We start from the raw sequence: 7,816 nt of genomic DNA on the forward strand, positions 1-7,816 counted from the left end.
CTAGAGAAGAATTGAAGAGAGCACGATTTTAACTCTGAGGGGGAGGGGGCGTATTTATGGTTAGGATAGGAATATACCTAGTCACCATGCTTAATTAAATATCTCAATCTTAATGCATTCTTATAGATTGATTTCATAGGAATATAGGCGTTAATCTATATTGAATAGGCGAGTAGTACTTCGGTAGAAGGCTACGAGAGCAATTGTTCGATTAATTAGTAATCATGAGTGAATTGTATGAAAGAGAGTTAACTAAAACACAATAAGATTGGTGAATCGATCACAACCCTAGAATATTTGTCTCCACTGAATACAAAACAACCATTCTGTTGCTTGATTTTTTAGTTACTAGTTATAATTTTTGTTTAGTATAATCACACCTTTGAACTCGAATTGGCTCGACTGAATAACAGTCTTACTGAATTTAGTGGGTAGTTAATACAAGTCTCTTTGGGTTCGACACTTAACTTATCATTTTATTACTTGTATGATCACGTATACTTGCGTGTGCATTTGGGAGCAACAACAAGGATCCGCCCCTCCAGAGCCTTGTATTCACAGTGAGCGCAGACATAGTGTTATATATGTGCTTTTGTGAGGGACATTTTTTCCAGACACCCATACAGTGTTGAGTGTGGTTGTGTGTGTGATGGTGAGAGGCACTTTTGCGAGGTACTATAAGTGTGTTGAGTGTGAGTGTACTTCAGGACTTCATGGTGATGTTATTGACTTGACATGTATATTTGACATGTAGGCATAAATATGTATTTTCCTCATGCTAGATGGTAAATGAAACATCTTATCTGTCGTTGAAAATTTGGAAAATCATAGCTTCCTTGATAAACTCATGTTTTAGTGATTTCTTTGAAAGATTGGGCTTTGACTGTTATGCTTGGAAAGCATATCTAATTTTCTGTAATTGTGAACGAGTTGAACATGATATCTTTTGAGTTATTTACTTTTAGTGTCATCATTATATCATGTGTTGTTATTGAATATTAGTGTTGGGCACTGGCTTTCTTCCGAGACCGTCACTACTTTCAAATCGAGGTTACGTTTGTTACTTATTGAGTACATGGGGTCGGTTGTACTCATACTACACTCTGCACTTTATGTGTAGATCGAGGTACCTTTGAGCATGGTGATTGCTAGAGTTCCTACCGGTTTCGGCTTGTGGAGACTACACGGTAGCTGTCATGTCATTCACAGATCTTGAAGTTCTCTTTTGTTTATTATTTATCATTGTTCTATTATTCAGACAGTTTGTATTGAGGAATTACTTTGTATTTTGATAGTCGGTAGTGCTCATGTACTCGTTGACATCAAATCATTGGGATTGTTGTAGCTACGTTATTGTTGTTATGGCATTTGTTATTATTATTTTCTCATTGTTGAGATTATTTAGTCCCGTTATTATGATTATTACTATTGTTTAATTGTTGACTTGCCTAGCAAGCAGTGTTAGGCATCGTCACGGCTCAGGTGGGAGTTTGGGTCGTAACAAGTTGGTATCAGTGCTCTAGGTTTCCTAGGTCTCACGAATCATGAGCAAGTTTAGTAGAGTCTTGCAGATATTGTACGGAGACGTTTGTACTTATCTTTGAGAGGCTATCGAACTATAAGGAAACTTCACTTTCTTGCATTCTTGTCGTGCAGATTTGTTAATTCCAAAGTCTGAACCTTTACTCTTCTATTTTCTCACAGATGGTGAGGACACGTTCAGCTGATCAGGAGCTAGAGCCCCAGACTGCAGCCACTACCAGGGGTAGAGGCCGAGGTATAGCCAGAGGAATGAGCAAAGCTTAGTCTAAAGCACGCGCAGCGACACCTGATGTTGGGCCTCAAATTTAGAAGGAGGAGGAGATCTCTGCTCTGAACGAGCTAGTAGGACTAGCTCAGGTCCCAGAGGGTTCATCGTTGCCCCAGTACTTCAGGATGCCCTAGTCAACTTGGTTGGTCTTATGGAGAGTGTGGCCCAAGCTGATATATTTCTTGTAGCACCAATCGTTTCTCAGGCCGAGAGAGGAGCCTAAACTCTTGATACTCACACTCCAGAGCATATGGCTCATGGGTATCAGGCAACAACTCTACCAGTTGGGGCAGTTCAGCATGTTGTTGTAACATAACCCGGAGAAAGACCCATTATGTCAGTTGAGGGGCTGAAGAGATTAGACAAGTTCACCAAGTTATTTCCTCCTTGCTTTGGTGGTACATCTTCTGAGGACCCCCAGGATTTCTTAGACCATTTCCATGAGATATTGCGCAACATGGGTATAGTGTAGTCCAAAAGAGCTGACTTCAGTGTTTCAGATGCATGGTTTTGCTAAGAGTTGGTGGCGGGAGTTTGTTCGGGACAGACCATCAGGTTCACTTCCTCTTACTTTGACCCACTTCTCACAGTTGTTCTTAGAGAAGTTCATTCCCTTCACTCAGAGAGAGGACTTCTGTTGTCAGTTTGAGTGCCTTTAGTAGGGTAGCATGGTCGTTACTCAGTATGAGACCAAATTTGTGGATTTATCACACCGTGCAACTATTATGATCCCCACTAAGAGGGAGAGGGTACAAAGGTTTATAAATGGCCTTACATATGGTATCAGGCTACAAATGGCCAGAGAGACCATGAATGATATTTTTCTTACTTGGGTTGTGGAGATAGCTAGGAAGATCGAGCACATCAGAGGTCCAATAGGGAGATGACCTCTGGCAAGAGGCCTCATCATTAGGAGGATTTAGTGGTTCCTCATCTGGAGGTCGAGGTTGATTTTTTGAGGGGCTAGTCTAGCAGATTGGTTTCTTATTCGCCACCTCCTAGTTGAGAAGCTTCAGTACAATCTTTGTTCAATGCACTCCAAGCTCAGAGCTCGTGCCATGCTAAATCAGTTCAGGGTTCGTCAGTACGGGCTCTTCCAGTGGTTATTCTGGTTCACGGGGTCCGTTTCAGGCCCCACAGTCATTCCTTGATTGAGGTTGCTACGTGTGTGGGGAGTTGGGGCATGTGAGGAGGTATTGCTCCAATTTTCACGGAGGTCCCATGCAGCAGGGAAGCCAGACTATGACCCGCTCAACCAGCTCGGGGTGGAGGTCAAACCGGATGAGGTCGTCCTAAATGAGGATGTCGTTCAGATGGTGGACATGCCCGTTGCTATGCATTTTCCACCAGGACAAAGGCAGTTGCTTCGGATGTTGTGATCACAGGTATTGTTTTCGTGTTCCATAGGGATGCTTCAATGTTATTTGACCCTAGTTCCCACTTATTCATATGTGTCATCATACTTTGCTCATTATTTGGATATGCCCTATGATTCATTAGATATGCTTGTTCATGTATCTACATCGGTGGGTGATTCTATTATGGTGGACCGTGTATATCGGTCTTGTGTGGTTACCATTAGGAGTTATGATACTAGAGTTGATCTCTTATTGCTTAGCATAGTTGATTTAGAGGTGATATTGGGTATGGATTTGCTATTTCCGTACCCTGATATTCTTGACTATCACGCTAAGACTGTGACATTGGCGATGCCGGGGTTGCCTAGAGTGGAGCAAAAAGATTCATTGGGTCATGTTCCTAGTAGAATGATATCTTTTCTAAAGGCTCAACGGATAGTTGTTAAGGGGTGTTTAGCGTACTTAGCCTTTATGATGGATGTTATTGCTGATACCCCTACCGTTGAATCAGTTCCAGTAGTGAGGGAGTTTCCAGATATGTTTCCAACAGACTTGTAGAGCATTCTACCCGATAGGGATATTGATTTTGGTATTGATTGGTGCCGGGCACTCAGCCCATCTCTATTCCACCATATCGCATTGTCACGCCTGACCTCGGGGAGCGCGATCGGAGCTCAACAGAGTTACCCCGGTCGAGCAATGCACAGTGCCATCTACCTAACTCACCCATGAATAAAGAGAAGAATACATTTCAATAATTAGACAGTAAGAGGTCATGTGAATAACACCAGTTCATTTCCATTAGTTATGTCACTAGCAAGTCTCTAAAAAAATACATTATACAATCACAGTTAAAGTGGAACAGATAATATGATTACAACATTTTTAGTTTAACCTTTCCAAAACATATACAACTCACACTATGTCTACGGAGCCTCTAACAAAAACAAAAAAGTGCTACGACAGTGCCGGAAACAAGGCCCCGGCTATACCTCAAAACATAATACACGTGGGATAAAAGATAAACGACCTCGAATGAAGTGGGGCTCACCAGATCTGCCAAGAAGAGGGTGTACTGCTATCAATGATCAATGACACCTGATGTGGAACCACCTGCATCCATTAAAAATGCAGCGCCTCTGGCAAAAAGGACGTTAGTACATATAGAATAGTACTAATATGTAAGGCTCAACACCCTCTCACTAGAACAAATGATAACATAAAGAAGGACATTCATAAATCAATGTAGGCCTCAGACAATACTATAACATCAAAATTAGGAGTAAGATAAGTGTCAAGTAAATTTCCATTATTCCATGTTGGGTGATCTTAGCACCGATATACCACCGTAATTTTAGCACGGAGTTAGATCACGGCACAATCGGCTAGGCCTTCTCATCCAAAGACATCAACCACAATCATTATCACGATTTCAATCAATATTTCAATCATAATTTCAAGCACAATCACCACCATGTGTGCGACATGGCGTCCGATCACGACCAGACTGGCTAGGCTGTCTCACCACAATGTCGTGTGGATAGACATTACCCTTTTCTAGCAATCATCCCATCCCAATAAAGGGGAATATTCTCCTCACATCAATCTCATCCCAATAAAGGGGTACAATCACAATTCACTCCTACACCGGCACGTGTAGTTTTGGGGTTAGGTTATTTCAACCTACCCTTACTTGGTGACCAGCGATACTCCCAGGGTGTTTATTTATTTAAAATGTTGACAACTCATTTCATTATCTTTTATATCATTCAGTTCATTGGCACTGATGGCCATAACACAATGTCACTCTTGGCACATTGGTCGTATTTCATACTTCATATTCATCTCTTTTACTTTCAAACATTATCATATATCATCAACAACAGAGCATTTCTATTCAAGACTTTAAGTCCACATATTGAGAAATTTAAGAATGTTAAACACATTGCGATTTCTTACACAATTCGACATAATAGCCTTCATTTGAATCAGGACTTAATGACATAATATTTGGATATGCAACCCATGCTTTGAGCACATTTTCAAATAGAATATAACATAACAAGAACATTGGAATACATATTGAACATATATCTTTGACACAAGGCTTATTCGGAATAATCAATACATAATGAACAACTCGGGACTTACACGGATATTGTAGGATTCAATTCTAAGAGATGAGTTTAGCCAACATACCTCGCCTCGAGCCTTTTAAATTACTACAATATTCCGGAATTCTTAGCCTCTTTGATCTATTTAGAAATATAGAAAATTGAACACAAATTAGGAGAGAGTTTATGGTTCCAGCTCATATGAGCATTTTATCAAACACTAGGTGGGTATTATGATTTCGAGGTCCTTCTAGGGTGGATTCCTCCATCCCACTACATGTATGCATAATGGACAACTCCCATACCCAAGATATGCTTTTCTCATTACCTATTTTCAGTAAAATCACGAAATTGAGGGCTAGGGAATAGAATCTTACCTCTAGGATGAAGACCTAGTGAATTTTCTTGTGAATTATTTAACTTTGAGCAAGCGTTAATGATTAATAAGCTTAGGAACTTCCCGTATCACTCTATGATAATCCCTATCTCTGGAAATATCAGATTTTTGCTTCAAAAGTGTCCCTTTACTTCCATATATCGAAATAGGATTGGGTCAAAAATTAGAAAAAAATGAAGCCCCAATGCAGATCTGTGGTCGCATATGCAACCGCATAATGCTTTTGCGGTCCGCAAAATGGACCGCACAATGGCCCTTCGGAACTGGGCACTTCTGCCTCACTCTGCGACCGGTCTGCAGTCCGCAAACCTATTCTGTGGTCGCATAATGTGCCGCAGAACTTCCCTCTGGATTTTTTTTGTGCTGGATCTGCGATGGGTTATGCCGCCCGCAAAATGATTATGTGGCCGTAGACTGCATAATGTTCCAAATATTTGCCCAAGTTTCTGCTTTAATCTGTGACAAATCTATGGTCCGCATATCAGTTCTACGATCGCAGAAACACCTTGTACTTCCAAAAATTTTCTTCAAATCCCCAACGCACTGTTCAACCCAAAAAGTCTGAACCGCAAAACCCCGAGTTTTAGGTAAAATTTTACGTGGCCTTACACGCATGGCACCAATAGAGTTGAAGGAATTGAAAGAACAACTGTATGTATTGCTTGATAACGGTCTCATCAGGTCTAGTGTGTCACCTTGGGGGTGCACCAGTGCTATTTGTAGAGAAGAAAAATTGTTCTTTGATAATGTGTATTGACTACAGGTAGTTGAACAAGGTTACTATCAAGAACAAGTACACACTATCGCGTATTGATGACTTATTTGATCCACTTCAGGGTGATAGAGTGTTCTCGAAGATTGATTTGAGATTGGGGTATCATCAGTTGAAGATCAGGGCATCAAATACTCCGAAGACTGCTTTCCGGTCCCCCCTTGGCTATTATGAGTTCTTGGTGATGTCGTTTGGGCTGACCAATGCCCCAGCAACGTTCATGTACTTGATGAACAACGTATTTTAGCCTTATCTGGATTCCTTCATCATAGTTTTCATTGATGACATATGTAACACCCCAGGACATTTCGAAGTATTTAAGTGTAAAACTCCGTAAAATTTCGCAAATAAATTCAAGATTTCGTGGTGACTCGCCGCTGATCGGACTTTTTGGGTTGAACAATGCACTGAGGGATAAAGGAAAATTTTTGGCAGAGAAATGCATTTCTGCGGTCCATTATGCGACCGCAAAATCACTCTGTGGACCGCATAATGGCCGCAGAGTGAGGCAGGAGAGGGGCAGTTTTGGATGCCATTCTGCGATCGACTATGCGATCGCAAAATTATTCTGCGATTTATTATGCGACCGCAGAACAGGTCTGTGGGCCGCATAGTGACCACAAACCTAGGCAAATTTTTGCCAGTTTTGGACACCAATTATGCGCCTGATATGCGGTCCGCATATCGATTATGCGATCGCAAACCTTGTTCCGTTGCTTCATTTTTGGGTTTTTATAACCCTATCCTACTTTGTTACATACACGCTTTGGGCTATTTTTGTGCTAAAATCTGACATTTTAGAGTGAGAGAGAGTGCCCTAGAGTGAGAAGGTATTCCTCAATAATTGTTCTTCAATTCTTGCTCAAATCTTGGAAGATTAAGAAGGGAAACTCACAAGGTATTCATCCTAGAGTTAAGGTTCTACACCCTAACCCCTAATTTCGAAATTATCTGAAAATAGGTAATTAGTAAGATAATTTTGGGTATGAGAGTTGTTTATTTTACATGCGTGTGATATTAAGGGGTGTGAGAAGATTGTTAAACTAAGCATGGTAAAGAATGAGTTGTGGGATGATGGAATCCTCCATAAAAGTACCTTGAAAACTTAATGCACACCTAGTATTTAATAAAATGCTCAAATGAGCTAGAACCATGATCATCTTCCTAATTTTAGTTCAGTTGTTATATTTCTAACAATTGGAAGCTCAATTGAGGTATGTTGGTTAAACTACTCTCTTAGAATTTAATTCCATGATGTTCCCGTAAATTTCAAATATGGCTGTCTCAAGTTACTTATTCTATGTTCCGAGATGTTTCCAATAAATTCGATTGTCCCGAATAAGAAAAGTGTCAAGAAATATGTAT

The sequence above is a fragment of the Nicotiana tomentosiformis genome, chromosome 7, assembly GCF_000390325.3.
Source record: "Nicotiana tomentosiformis chromosome 7, ASM39032v3, whole genome shotgun sequence".
NCBI classification, from domain to species: domain Eukaryota; kingdom Viridiplantae; phylum Streptophyta; class Magnoliopsida; order Solanales; family Solanaceae; genus Nicotiana; species Nicotiana tomentosiformis.